Genomic DNA, 15360 nt, shown 5'->3' on the forward strand with positions numbered 1-15360 from the left:
GCACACATGCATGCACGCACACATGCACGCACGCACACATGCACGCACACACACACTGTCTACTAGCAAGCAGGTCATTTCGCGCACGCATGCACACACACACACACACGCACGCACTGTCTACTAGACACTCTCCTTGAGGAAGGTTTCTCGGTACAGGTGTTTGTCAGGGAAACCTGGCATGAAGATATTTCTCTTACAAGTAAATCCTGACTAAATATTCAAAATAACGTAGTATTCAAAGCCCTGATAAGGTCTCCTAGCTATGACCAACATACACTGGCTTTTACTATGAATGGTGCAGTAGTGGCGCACCTTCTCCAAGTGATGTTATATAGCAAGTTACAACACGAAGCTGGATACTCCACCAGACTAGATAAATTCTTGTCCTGGAATCCAGCAAGACTAAGAGTCCACAAGACATAACATATTTAATTGGAGAGAGGGAAAGTATGTCCCCAACTTCTGATCCGAGAAATATATATATATATATTATAGTAACATTTCACTCCGGCGTTGCCCAGGTGTTTGGAAGTGTATGTTGAGCAAAAAAAAAAAAAAAAAAGCGGTCAATTTTTTTTTTAACTTTGACCCCTATTATGACCCCCTTAACATTTATTGTTTTGGGCTCAAATCAAGTTATTAAGTTAGATCCATGTCCAAGGAACCTATATTTAAAATTTCAAGTGTTTAAACCCAAAATTGTCGGAGGAGTTTGGTAGAGTTCTCAAAGGTCACATCGTTGAACTTTGACCCCTTAACAGCCAAATTTCTGGCCGAAAAAAATTGAGTTATTGCGTAGGGAAATGTACACACACACGTTCACTTTTCTAGATATATAATGTCGGCCTATTAGCCACTAGTTTGAAGCCCCAACAATCTGTGTAATCTTCTAGCATCATACGGAGAAGAGAAAAAAAGTCAGTATTTATTTTTAAAATAAAAGCTACCATGTTTATGTATTATGTGCCCCCACCACACACACGAGGGCAAAGTTGGATGAAGTCGCTTTTCAAGGTGGGGGTGGGAGGGGAATTAAGGTTCCTAGGAAGGGGCACACTATTTTTACCCCCCGCAGTAAAAAAATTTAATGCCTCGTTCTAGAAGGAATTCTCATCTTCTAAATCAGCACAGAACAAATATATTTTGAATTATTTAATAAAAAGTAAAATTTAAAAAAAAAAAAATAATTTCCTTTACAAATTAGGCACAAGGCCATCAAAAGTGTATCTGTGTGAAAGGAGGTGGGAAGTCTTAACCGGATGCATTTTACCCGTTCATGCAAGCATGGCTTCTTTTGTTATTTTGTCATATCGCTTTCACTGGGTCACTAAAATAACGAATAACAGAGATAATGGAGAGCTATGTTTTGGTTTCGATTCTAGATGATGACACCCAAGTCATATATTTTTAATTTCTTTAAACTTTTGAGATGACTACTATCTAATGGATATATCATAATCAACAGATAATTTACTCTCTAATAATAAACACGAAATACGCATGAATTAAAATATATTTTAGCGTAATTTATCCTAGGGATACTGTGTGTGTGTGTGTGTGTGTGTGAGAGAGAGAGATTTATTATATATATGTGTGTGTGTCTTCATCCCTTCACGCGATCTTATATCGTCCGTCCGATAAACTAGCAAAACTAACGCAACCTCAACTCCAACTCTTGCAAAGAAGTCACTTCAAAGAAATCTAATTGATTGCATAACTTAATTTAGAGGTGAGCGTTTCTTACGAATTCAGTCTACAAGACAACGACGATCCCCATTTACCTGCGTGATTACCGATCTTATTATACATTTGCTCCCCTTTTCTCAATACACATCCGTGAGTTGAGCTCTCTAGTAAAAGAATAAATGATTATCACTTAGCGTAATCCTTAGCTTATTTTTTCTTTTAATAATAGAGCCCTCTCTGTTGTCGATAATGCAGATGTGCATTATACTAAACATCAGTTTCATCAATGTATGCCTTTGGCCTCTTTTTTTTTTTTTCTATATCGACTATTATATAAAAAGAACTTTGAGTTCGTTCCCTATGGACTTGGAAACGACTGGGTCGATTTTTATTTTAATTTTAATTTTATTTGTTTTTTTTTTTTTTTTTTTTTTTTTTTTTTTTTTAATTCACACAAATATTTGTTTGAAAGTGTTCTTACGTAGGTTTTGTATCGGAATGCGTCTGATGTATCGATAATCGAAAAAGTCCGATTTTGACTAACGCTAATACCTTTTATGCAGCCTATCATCCCAAGTGCATTTGAGAAATTTTATCACCGCACATTAAGAAAGGCCCGGCGTATAATTTTTTTTTTTTTTTTTTCATTATAAAACAAGGGCACGTTCGAAATGAATATTTATTTCTATCTAGAGCACAATTGAACTATGATACTTGAATTTTCAATAAAAAATTTTAAGTGAAGTCATTATTTACATTTTATTTTATAAAATCAACAGATTCTCTACAGTGCAATGTAGATGAGAATGTAATTGTGGACTTAGCCATTGTGAGGAGGCATTAGACGCTTCCTCCCGGTACACTGCGGGAGGGGGGAGTATCCCTAACTAGAGTAGGCAATCAATTGATTAAATTGACAAAATGGGCGATTTCACTGATTTTGCTGGCAATAAAAGTATGGGAGGGTGGAACATTTGCTGATCTTCATTCAATCCCGGACAATGTCGGGTCTCCCTGCTAGTATACTGTGAGGACATAAAATATATTTCTTATATAAAACGAACTTTGTGAGTTTGTTCCCTATAAGCTCTGAAACGGCTGGGGTAATTTTTATGAAATTTCACACAAATGTACTTATGCATCTGGCAGTGTTCTTAGATAGATTTCATATCATAATGTCTTTGATAAGTGTCGATAATCAAAATCTGATGACGGAAGGAACAGGCGATTTTGACCGAAGTTAACACCTTACACAGCCTAACATCACAAGTGCATTTGAGAAGTTTTCTTACCACACAAGCGGTCCTGGATATGACCTTAAACTATATCCAGTGGTGAGGCCCCAGCTTGCGGGCTTTGGGGAGTGTGGAGCCACCCTTTAATTGCCATTGTTCCCAGGTCCACTCTGACTCGGAGTGCTAGTACATGTTAGGGTCCCAACTATGGGTTAAATAGAAACTGACTTGAAAACAACAAATATATTCTATTAAAAGATTTTTTTTTCTTCCGAATCTTTGGATTTGGCATTAAATAACCTGAAAAGGGTTGATATGCCGTAAAAAAAAAAAAAAAAAAAAAAAAAAACTTACCACACAAGCAGAAAGGCCCGGCATATAACATCAACTGTAGGTTTACTGATATGACATGGGCGTATTCGAAATGAATGTTTCTTTTTAAAGCACAATGATACTTGACTTTTGCATTGTGAACTTTAAGACATTTTTTTTAAAAACAATTTCATAAAATTCTCAGGACTGTGATTGGGTGTCAAAATAGAGCAGGCAATCAATCTATTTGATTTAAAAAAACAAAAAAAAAAAAACAAAAAAGAGGGGGGAGAGATAGATATATATATATTAATTTATTTTATTTATTTATTTTTTTGTTCCATGGGTTGAAACTACATGAAAATTTGCAGGCGTTTGGAAGATTGTAATATACTATGGTTAAAATTTTATGACAATTGGTAAAAAAAAAAAAAACCCAAAAAAACCTATATTTTAAAACCAATAAAATATGCCCAAATTTGCCTATATATGTATATATATGTATATATGCGTGTCCTGCAGGCCAGCATCAGTTTTGCTGCTTCGGCTGTCTTCCTTGTGGCCTTGCCAGGCCACTAATATATATGAAGTGAGAATGTGTGTGAGGACACTTCTCAACCTATATACTCAACGAATTTTTGATCTGCAGACTTGAAATGTGAGAAACTTTTTAATCGGGTTTTCATCCTGAAAATAAGGGGTCAAAATCGAAAAATTGGTACGTGGGAAGGTCGTCGGATTTTTATCTCTTTGTTAACTGTTTCATGATTGCGCATGCACAAATCATTCACATTATGTAATAAGTAAGTTTGAAAACGCTTTGTAAAGATTGTAACAAGCTGGCCTAATGGTTATCGTACTTGACTCGCTGTCTTTATGTTTTGGTTTTGATCTTAGCTCGAGTATTTTTATTTTATTTTTTTATTACTTACAAGAAGTAAACTGTTTGGGGGGGGGGACATAATACTCGCATGCACATGTCTCGGTTTCTTTCCATTTTTTTTTTTTTTTTTTTTTTTTTTTTTTTTTTTTTTTTTTAATTTTTCATTTTTTTAAAGGAATTTAACGTTTAATGTTTAAAGAGCAATGCCAGGTGCATCTCGAGTAACGTGTGGAACAATAAGTGTCGCTCTAAAGAAAGCGGCACTACAGCCTTATTTTAAAACTTTAAAACAAAAAATCAATTCAGGTAACTTTGTGGTCGAGCTGACATTACTCAATATAGCCACCTTCAACACCAATCATTGCCTCTATACAGGTCCAGAACTGTGAGCATGTTTTTCCACAAGCGCCGGCGGGAGCTCAGCAAATAATCTGTGGATGATGTTGTGAGAGGTCATGTTGGTGATGTTCTTGACGTATGACCAAACAAAGTAATCCAGGAGATTCAGGTTGGGCAAGGAAGGGGCTAATAAGAACGGTACAAAGTCGTAGCACTCCTTCTGAAGCCAAGTCTGAGTCTCTTTGTAGGTTAGCGCCGAGTCCTGCTGCCACACCCAGGGTCTGTCAGTGGCCGCCTGATTGCACCAGGGATTATCACGCTTTTCAGCACATCCAGGTACACTTTGATGTTGACTTTCAAACCGATTTCGAACATGTGAGTTGGCATGATGTGGCCCTTACTTGAAACCACACCAAAGACCATAACTGTGGGTTGTCTGTTCAACTGTGCCCTCAAGCAATAAACTCTTTGGATTTGTATTTTGAGGGTGCTGGCAATGGTCCTGTTGTCATAACTAGCAGATGATCTGCAACAAAAAAAGAAAATCGGTTTTTATCAAACGGAAATGGAATCGGAAAAAATAAATGTCTAAACAGCTTTTTTTTTTTTTTTTTTTTTTAAATGTTTTATTCCATTTTCACCCCCCCCCCCGACAAAGCAGAGTGCCACTTTGCTGTAGGGGGATACTATCAGCAACCTAAGTTGCAGGGGTACTATGTAGGGAGTTTAGTAGCAAGATGTCTGTTCACATTACACTTGAACTTCTGCATGTCAGTACAGTTGGAGAAGCAGTAACCCGGAAGGGAGTTCCAAAGTCTAGTAGTTCTGGGGAAGAAAGTATTAGAATAGAAGGCTTTCTTACATCTAGGGATCTCTACTGTGAAGGGGTGGGATTTTGCTGCTTGTCGGGTTTGTTAGTGATATTTGTGTGGGGGTGCAAGAACTTGTAGTTCATCGGAGCATCCACTATTAAAATACTTGTAGAACAGGCAGATGTCTTTGTCTTTAACAATGTTTGTTTAAACAAGTCTACTGTGTGTATGTATATATATAAATCTGTGTGTGTGTATATGTATATATATATATATATATATATATATATATATAAATCCCTGAAACAGTGTTTCATGGTAAACAACTGATGATCCCTTGAAAAATAAATTATTGGTATTATAGTAAATTCGAGAGCGAGGTGATGCAGTGATTGCAGGTGATTAAATGACTTACTAACTAGATGGTTTTCTAACGAATGATAAAAAATATTTTTTTGTATAGTTTTAAAGGTTAAAAACTTCAAAGACTATATATATATATATATATATATATATATATATATATATACACACACACACACACACACACACATGATGAGGATTACTGCATCTTTCCTGATGATCGTTATCATATTGAGTTCTCATCTCTTTATCCATGCTATCTCAGATGATTCTACAGTCCTGCCGCAGATTTAGTCGATGTGACCTACAAATTGAGCAATTTCTGTTGAGTTAACTTTCTCTGGAGGTTGAAGGGTATTCCTATGAACAAACATATCTTCTCAAACGAGCAGTAGACTTGTCAACTCTGCTGCGTATCAAACAGATAATAAGCACAAAGCTAACTTGAACAGGAGTTTTGTGTGACTTAAGGTGGTTGACATAGCCAGCTTTTGACAGAAGTACTAATTCATTGCATTGTTATGGTTAAGACCATCAATTAAATCTTTGAAGATCTCACTTCAGATTGCTGTGGGCCTGCTTTCTTTTCTCTGGAGCATCACAACTTTTACGTACAAGCTTTCGCCACTTTGGTCTTGACAGAGTTAGTTCTTCCCATGTGTCGATGTTGATTTGTAGGACTTTCAAATTGTTCTTTGTACAGTCCCTGAATATCTTCCTAGTCTTACGTAAAGGGCTCTTGCCATTTTCCAACTCCCCATAAAAGAATTTGTTTTGGCAGCCTACAATCTTTCATTCGAACCACATGGCCCACCCAACACATGTGAGATCTGATTACAAAGGTCTCAATACAAGAGCAACATGCTCCTACAAGGATCTCAGTGTCAGGTACTTCTGCTTGCCACTTGATGTTTAAGATATGTCTCTAGCATTTTGGTGAAATCGTTCAAGCCATTTAATGTGCCTTTGATCCTTGTCCATTTTTTGTTTTTTTAATTTTTTTTATTACACTTTCACCCCAAACAAGGCGCATTGCCACTTTGGTGTAGGGGGCTACTATCAGGGGCAGCAACTACTGGGGCACTGTTGCAATATTTCGGATATATAATGGGGTATGATCCCAAACAGTCGGACGATTCTATTTATAAACGATGCTGCTAGGAACTGACGAATCAAATTAATTCACGTTCTGCTACCAACCAATCAGAAACCAGAATTGCTCCATAAATATTAAACCTTTTCCGAAGAAATTTCACATGTTGTTTTTCCGTGTCGACACTGTAAGAATATTTTGCTCTGTGGAACTGTCTACTGCAAACAAGTCACCTCTCAAGACTTGTGTGTAATGGCGAACCATCGGAAACTGTTCTGTCTACTGCAAACCCAGTCACCTCTCAAAACTTGTTTAGAACAACGAACCATCTGAAACTGTTCTGAAACTAAACATGGCTTACACTTCTAGAGGCACTGTTGGGATTTGGGCAGCAAGATGTCGGTTCACATTACACTTGAACTTCTGCATGTCAGTACAGTTGGGGAAGCAGGGACCTGGAATGGAATTCCAGAGTCTAGCGGTTCTGGGGAAGAAACTACTGGAGTAGAAAGATTTTACATCTAGGGATCTCTACTGCGTGGGGGGGGGGATTTAGCTGCCTGTCGGGTTTGTTGAGGGTGTCTACGTCGTGGGGGCACACGTGTCTGCAGTTCGTCAGAGCATTCACCACTAAAATACTTGTAGAACAGGCAGAGGGATGCAACGTTTCGTTGATGGGACAGAGGCTGAAGCTTAGATGCCAGTTCAGGGCCTATCAGATTGGCGACTCTCTTTTGAACCTTGTTTAGGAGTGAGAGACAAGCAGCAGATGCACCAGCCCAAATGTGACGACAATTCTCCATACATGGGCGAATGGTGGCTTTATGGAGGTACAGGATACATTCAGGTGTCAGTGGTTTTCTAGCACGGTAGAGAGAGCCTATCTTCTTTGCAGCGGCCCTGGCAATGTTTTCAATGTAATTCCTGTCTGTGATGCCACAGCCAGACCACACTCTCTTCTCTAACTTTACAAAAGCTTCTGAATTCGCTGTGGATTTCGGTATCAAGAAAACAAGGTAAACAAATGAATTGAATACCAACAATAGCAACACAGATCATGATGTTCGCCTCTGTATGACTGGCTCGGTGCAGGAGTGAACATCACCTTTGTTTTTAAACAGACTGATCTTCAGATCAAAGCCGAGCTGAAAAAGATCTGACAGACCTAAAGATCCATAGTCCCTCTGACAGACCTAAAGCCACTTTGTGACTCTGGAATAGCATTATGACAAATATCTTCCAGTAGCCCATTTAAGAAAAGTCGTGCAAGAAATTTCCCCACAGCTTCCAACAGTGTGATACCATGGTAGTGGTCACAAACATTCTTCTGTCCCTTTCCTTTAAACAGGGTCACCAAGACACCATCAACAGGTGGAACAGGAGCACCTGTTCAGATCTTCTGAACAAAACCAAGGATACTCAGAAATATTCACACTTTCAATCTTAAGAAGTTCCACCAGAAGACCATCTAAGCCAGATGCCTTGCCATTGCTGACTTGTGTGATAGCCAACTGCACCTCATCCAGACAAGGCAAACGATCCATTCTGAATATATGTTGTGATATATATATGAGAGAGAGAGAAAATAAAAAGGAACAAACCGTATTATGTGTTCATCAACGTTTCGTCTTTATTTCGAGACTTCCTCTAGATGAATGAGATTAAGAAACCAAAAAATATACCAGTACAAAATATTTGAAAATGTTTCACGTGCACAGTGTGATGCAGTTCTATTTCAGAAACGGAAAAATGATGTTGGAAATTCAAAAAAAGGAGGGGGAGGACTGGCGCTGTTAAAGAGAAGGAAATTTTAGTGACGTCATATAGTCGTTAATGTAATTTTAAAACTATGCACGCAAGTTTATATTCTTATTGGGGGAAAAATATCTGTTGAAATTCTAATATAAGTTTGTAACAAATGAAATGAGTGTATTTTATGCCATTTATTGATTGAGATTATGTGTTAATTATTACAGGGGGTGTTTGAATGGTGTGAGAAAGTTAACCTGTGTCCACAGTTAAATAATGTTCTTTTAATAAAAGTTTACTTATTAGTGGCGCTATGTTATAGAAACCTCCACGTTGTTTAATAGTGCTTGAAATTGCGATTAGCGCAGATTCAAGAAGTCTCCGGCGCGGTTTATTTGAAATAAATGTAATTACTTTTGCTTGTTTAAAGTCAAAGGTGTGGTTATGTTGCAATGAATGAGAGAATAATGCACTTAGAGAATTGCTATTTTTTATTTCTCTTTTGTGTTCATTGAGCCTTTTTTCCAATTTACGCTGAGTTTCACCAACGTATTTATGATGGCAATTATGGCACGGAATAGTGTATATATTTATTTTTTTGGTTTCTTAATCTCATTCATCCAGAGGAAGTCTCGAAATAAAGACGAAACGTTGATGAACACATAATACAGTTTGTTCCTTTTTATTTTCTCTATTTTGTAGGAATACTATTTCCATTATTTTCATCATATATATATATATATATATACACACACACATAAAATGACTTTCTTCAGTCTTGACTATGGATACCCACTGTAAGGTTGCATGAAATTTTTGTGGCAAGAGTTGTGCAATCATCAACTACACCTCTCCTGTGTCATTGTTGAATACTAGTGGCGGTTCAGGACGACTGGAAACAATGCTGAGATAAGTGGAAAGTACATACAGTGCTTAGAATTCTCAAATTTTCATCCATCTGGTACTAGCTAGGCTCAACGTTAACTTTTATCTGATGAAAACTGGTGTGTCAATGTGATACATACATACACACACACATACACACACATATTATATATTCATCATAAGTGAGGATGTGTGCGTGTGCGAGAACAATTCTCAACCTACATACTCGAATTTTCAATCTACAGACTTGAGATTTCATATAGTATTCAGACATTTAAAAAAAACTTTTAATTAGTTTTTATCTGGAAAAATGAGCTGCTAAGGGGTTAAAATTGTCACTAGATTTTTTATGTGTGTCGGCATGCGTGAATGGTTCACATGACTTATTCTTTATGTTAAGTATAAGAACGTTTAAGAACACTTTCCAGAATCGTGTCAAGTTGACCTAATGGTTTTGGTTTCGATCTCGGCTCGAGTTTTTTTTTTTTTTTTTTTTTTTTTTTTTACTTACAAAACATAATACTCATATGCACATATCTCAGTTTCTGGGTCAATTAAAATATATTTGTGCATATTTTACGACTGAGCAATGCCAAGCGACCAGTAGATGTGTGTGTGTGTGTGTGTGTATATCCTCTACGAAATATTTAATAAAAAATACTGTTAAATTAAGTTAGAATTGCAGCAACAAATTGGAAAATATAATATAAAACATAGCAATAAAATTTTAAATGATAAAACAGAATTTAATTGGAGTAAAAAAACAAAACTTCTAGTTGAATAGATAAATCTAATCGTCACCCTCAAACAGAACTATCTGATAACCTGTTTTATACTTAGCTAACATTAAAGTAAAGGAAGACCCTTCCACTAACAAATTCTAATTAAGTCAAACTAGCAATACTTTCAAGCAAAGATATGCTGGCTATAACTTCATGAATCCAAAGTATAGTGATAAGACATCATTGGCTGCATATTACAGTGAACTAATATTAAAAAAATTAACAAACAATTGTTAACTGGGAAATCCTAGAAAAAGAACAGAACTTGTCAATCACTTAACTCCTCTTGTTTTCTTTGCTTAAATGAAAAATTATTTATTACTAAATTTAAAGATAAGGATAAATTCCTAAATAAAAAAACAAACATCACTAAATTGTAGGTACAGTAGAACTCTTGGGATACGATGGCCCCAAGATAGTTTTTTTTTTTTTTTTCCCTCAGGTTATGGTGTGGAATACAATGTTTTTTCGGTCCCTGGTTACGGTATTTGCCCCGCCTTACAGTGTTATTTATGTTATTTGATTACATACATGTGTATTATATACTGTACTGTATATTTTGCTTGGGCCCCACCAATACGGCAATTTCACCTTATGATCCTAACCATGGAATGGATTAATACCATATCCCAGGGTTCTCTGTATTATGAATCGCACTTCCTTAATCACTTGCATATTCCTCCCCCTTAGGTCCCTATCAAAGACACCTTTAAAACTACATATACTAAAATCCCACCAAGTTAAATCTCCACAAACTTAAATATTGGCTAATTTCATTAATATACCAACTTTGTTAGCATCGCTCCAGAAAATCATTTCATATGATTATACCCATTACTTCCAAACATATGTTCCTAAATATTTAACTTAAATTTGAGCACTTTCATGTTATATCCCATATTATGTTTCCCTGTTTACTATTAATAGAAACATTCAATAAGATTATCTGTATGTGTTGTGTTGATTTCCTTGCCTCAACTCTTATACTATAAGTGCTCTCGTGTAATGAATGAATGTGTGAATGTAGGATCGACATGAAATTCTTAAAGGTAAACTAAAATGACCGAAAAATCGGCTGAAATGACTTAAATAAATAAAAAGTAAATGACTTAGAATGACTTTAATGAACTTAAGGATGAAGTGAATGGCCTTAAGAATTATTTGAATGCTTAAAAAATAACTGGAATCCTTCAAAAACAACTTGAATGATCTGGAGAATGACTTGAATAGCTTTGAGACTGACTGGTTGTAAAGTGGGTGATCATTTTACATAAAATTAATGCAGAAAAGTGATCCCCCACTTTATATCACAATAAGTACAGCATGTAGTAAGAACAGATACTACACTTTGATCTTGGCCAAAAGGCCAAGAAAGGGGTATTTATTTGCCCCCCCCCCACCGAACAAATTATGCACAAGGCCGATTTTTAAAGTGAGGAGTTAAGGGGAAATGGGGAGCAACTCCCTAGGGAGTAGGGGAGCTGGATAGTGACAATTGGTATGAAGGGTTGCCCCTACATCGACCAAAGTCTTATGTGGGGTTGCCTCCCCCATATGGTCTTTGCTTGCAGTATCTGTTCCGGCAGATACTACACTTTGAGATATTAAATCCTTTATTCATGTTAAAAATACAGTGAAAATCAACAATGAAAAAATCTTAGGCACATGGTCAACTCAAAAGGGGGGATTGTGGGGGTCGTTGGTCATCCTTATCACTCCAGAACTAAACAAAATCAAGTTTCTCCCAGCTAGTATCTTTTTTCACCATAATACCGCATTTACCCTTTCATACTGGGGAACATCCTACTTAACTCCCAATTTTTAAAACATTTTTTATTGACGTGTAGAAACAAAAGATAACAATAAAAATGGTACAATAATTCATTTGTGTCGAGGACGGGGGAAGAAAAACAAAAGGTGATTAGTAGGATCCTCCCAACCCCGTCTAGTTGATAGACTGCCCGTTCCACTAGGTTTGTAAAAGGAACTTCGCTTCTACACAGACTTGCTACATGTATCCATCTTCTGTCAAATGCTGTGCGATACAGCCTTCTATCACATCTGATCTTCACCCGTAGTTGATGTTTAAAGAAAGCGATCAGATCCTGATCAGAAAAAGACAACAACCCCCGGCAACCTTGCAGACGCGATGTCCAAATCACCATTCTCGCCACGGCCAGGACTGTAACATAGACCATTTGTCTTTCCTGGTCCCACGGTGGCCTTACGTTGTCCACGACATTGGATACGATAATTGGGCGAGAATGCTCAGGATCGATGCGAGCCATCACTTCGCTGACATACGACCAGTACTGGCAGAGTTCGCGGCAATCAAAGAAAGCATGATCAGTCGTTTCTACGGCCGTTGTCCCACAACGGGGACAATCGGGTGACTCCAAAAACCCGGAACTGCATTGTATGTTGTTGAGTGGAAGTGCATTTCGGGCCAATCGCCAGGTAAGAGAGAACTCTGAATTGTTCAGATGACTCGAACCTGGCACCCAGCTCCACGCGGAGCGGATCTCACTCTGCTGCCAATCCAAACGCGCGCATAGCGGGTCGGCGGCGGCCCCCTTCTCTAGATCCCTGTGGAGTTCTCTACGGGTAGCAGTCACAAGGTCGCTAGACCTTGGTAGTCATTTTAGCACGACTTGGCACTCTTTCATGTAAACAGATTCTCCCCACGGCCTGCGACAGCTCTCGATAGAAGAGTCGAGAATGAGGTCGGTGAACGCGCAGTAGCCATGGGGGTGCCACCTTGCATATAATAGTTCAGGAAGGCCAGCCTCTCAGTGTCTCGATGACACTTCAAGTCTGGCATTCCCAAGCCTCCCTCACACGGACGTTGAATGCAGACCTGTCTGCTCACCTAGTGTCTTCCTCTGTGCCTAAGAAGTGAGAACAAGAGTTCGACGAGAGCTGTTAGGTGTTGTGCAGGCAGGGGAAGTATGGCCAGATGGTAAAGGATGAGAAGAAAGACGTAAGTGGTGCACACCTCAGCTCTAACCTTTTAAGGAAAGTTTCCTAGGAAGCCACGAATTGACTGCAACCTCCACCTTTGACCGTACCTCCAACCAATATTTGTCAAGCTGAAGACCCAGTCCAAATCACACGCCGAGGATCTGAACCAGGTCATCTGTCCAGCTGAAGGACGCTGGGAGGTTGGCGTTGCCACTCCAGGTACCCAGCCGCAGTCCTACCGACTTGCTGCGGTTTATCTTGGTCCCTTTAATTCTTTCGTACTGAGCGAGCGCCTCCGACATGATCTCGATGTCTCTGAAGCTCGACACAAAGACTGACATCATCGGCAAATGTGGATACCTTGGCGGCTGATCCACCAGGTATTGCAATGCCGCACAATTTGCCAAATTTGCCTCCCCACATCTTTACTGATAACTAGCTGACCGAAACATGCTCATGACTATATTACTGCTTATGTAAAAACGAAGAGTGTATGTTTGCTTTTGCTTTTTTTTTTTACATAGGCATCCCCACTTATCAAGGCCAAGAGGCCACTCGAGGATAAGGGTTAAAAAGTGTACGGTAGAAATTGGACAATATAGTAATCGTTAGTAATGGAAATTCAGTAAATTTGTTAACTTATATGGAACGGCTCATCAAAAACCTGTTTACATTAGACTTGAAGACAACCATATTGTAGTCAGCTGGAAAGCAGGAAAGCGGAAGACAATTCCATAGGGGTGCAGTTCTAAGAAAGAAGCTTTATTCATGGAATCTATGTTTAGGTTTAGGCACAGATAAAGAGTGGGGGAAACTAGTGATTGTGTTTTCTGCTAGACGGGTGTTTCTTGTGAAAGTTTGGCGAGGAGGGGACCATAGATTGGAGCTCAGCCAAGCACTTGCCACGAAAATAATAAAGCAAACTCGTAACATCTCTTCTGTAAGAAAGAGGTTGCAGGGAAGAGAAAAGGACATCCATCTACGAGGCTACAAAGTCTATTTTGAACTCTATCAAGGCAGGATAAATCCTTTCTAGCAGCTCCTGCCCAAATGTGGCAGCAGTATTCCATCCTTGGATGTACCTGGCTCTTATATAAATAAAGAATTATGTCTATACACATACTAGTGTTAATTTCTATCGGAGTTCATGGGAAACAGGTGTTTTACTAGACACCGTCACTAAACAAAATTGTTGTATAGGGCTAACAGTCTCCCTCCACCCAGTTTCATTTTTCAACATAGCCTGCTTTTCCTACCTAAATGTATCGCCTGCACCACGGCCATGGAAGGCCATCCATTTAACCTCAGTATAACTCCTCAGTATATCAAAAAGCAGCTAACAGGTGCTACACCTTGCTCAGGGGTGACCTGGAACTATGCAAGACAGGAAGGTTTGTTTCCCCTAAGGTATCGCACATACTCGCTTACCTGAATACATATATCACGAATAGTCTTTTGCCTTGTACTGGCCAATCTCAACATCTTTTATCTATGGTAATCTCATGAGAACTGTTGAGACAACACAATTATAGCATCACTTTGGCTAAAAGCTACTCGAGGATAAAGGTTAATAAGAACTTGTTAGTTGAATGATGAATAATATTATGAGAAGATTGAAAATAAATGAACTAATATTCAGTACATGTGGAGATGATTTATGACTAGTATTTGTTTACATTCAAATTGTAGACGACCATGTAGTAGCCAACAGGGAAGCTTCCCATAACATATTTTTATTTTGGAAAACTTCATCACATGATCAACAACAAAACCTGCCTGGGTGGCGGTTGTTGTCGATTAACAGGTTTTACTGAAATACTTGATAGAACCATCTTCAGGTCTGTCCTCCAACATACACCATTGCATTCCTCATATTATTTAATTGCAATTCATTATTGAGATGAGTATTATTAATTAATTTATTACGGACTATTATTCTCATCTTTATTAGTTGTTTCATGATGTTTTGGCCAACTATTGAAAGTTAACAAAGAGAATATACCAGGAAACTAAAAAAACTTGGCAAAACACAGCAATATCTTGTAAACGGAACCATCCTGGAATACTGCAATCTTGATCGACTACAAGATTACATGAGACCATATATATTATTTAATTGGAATTCATTATTGAGATGATCATTATTTATTAATTTATTTATTGCGAACTATTATCTTTCTAAGATGTTGGCCTTGGTCCGGCAGTAACCGCGACGGAATAGAAACTCTGAATCTCTTTCTGCCATCTGTTGTCGTCT

The 15360-nt window shown here is 38.0% G+C and overlaps 1 protein-coding gene and 1 pseudogene across 1 annotated transcript in view; one reads left to right on the plus strand and one right to left on the minus strand.

Annotated features, from left to right (window-relative positions):
• Positions 1-15360, plus strand: part of LOC145240059 (synaptotagmin-9-like) — a 403765-nt gene that overhangs the window by 80271 nt on the left and 308134 nt on the right. The gene's annotated exons all lie outside the window — the stretch shown is intronic.
• Positions 11395-11521, minus strand: LOC145240472 (U2 spliceosomal RNA; annotated as a pseudogene).

The sequence above is a fragment of the Euprymna scolopes genome, chromosome 19 (assembly GCF_053919585.1).
Source record: "Euprymna scolopes isolate OS-2025 chromosome 19, ASM5391958v1, whole genome shotgun sequence".
In the NCBI taxonomy this organism is placed as follows: Eukaryota; Metazoa; Mollusca; class Cephalopoda; order Sepiida; family Sepiolidae; genus Euprymna; species Euprymna scolopes.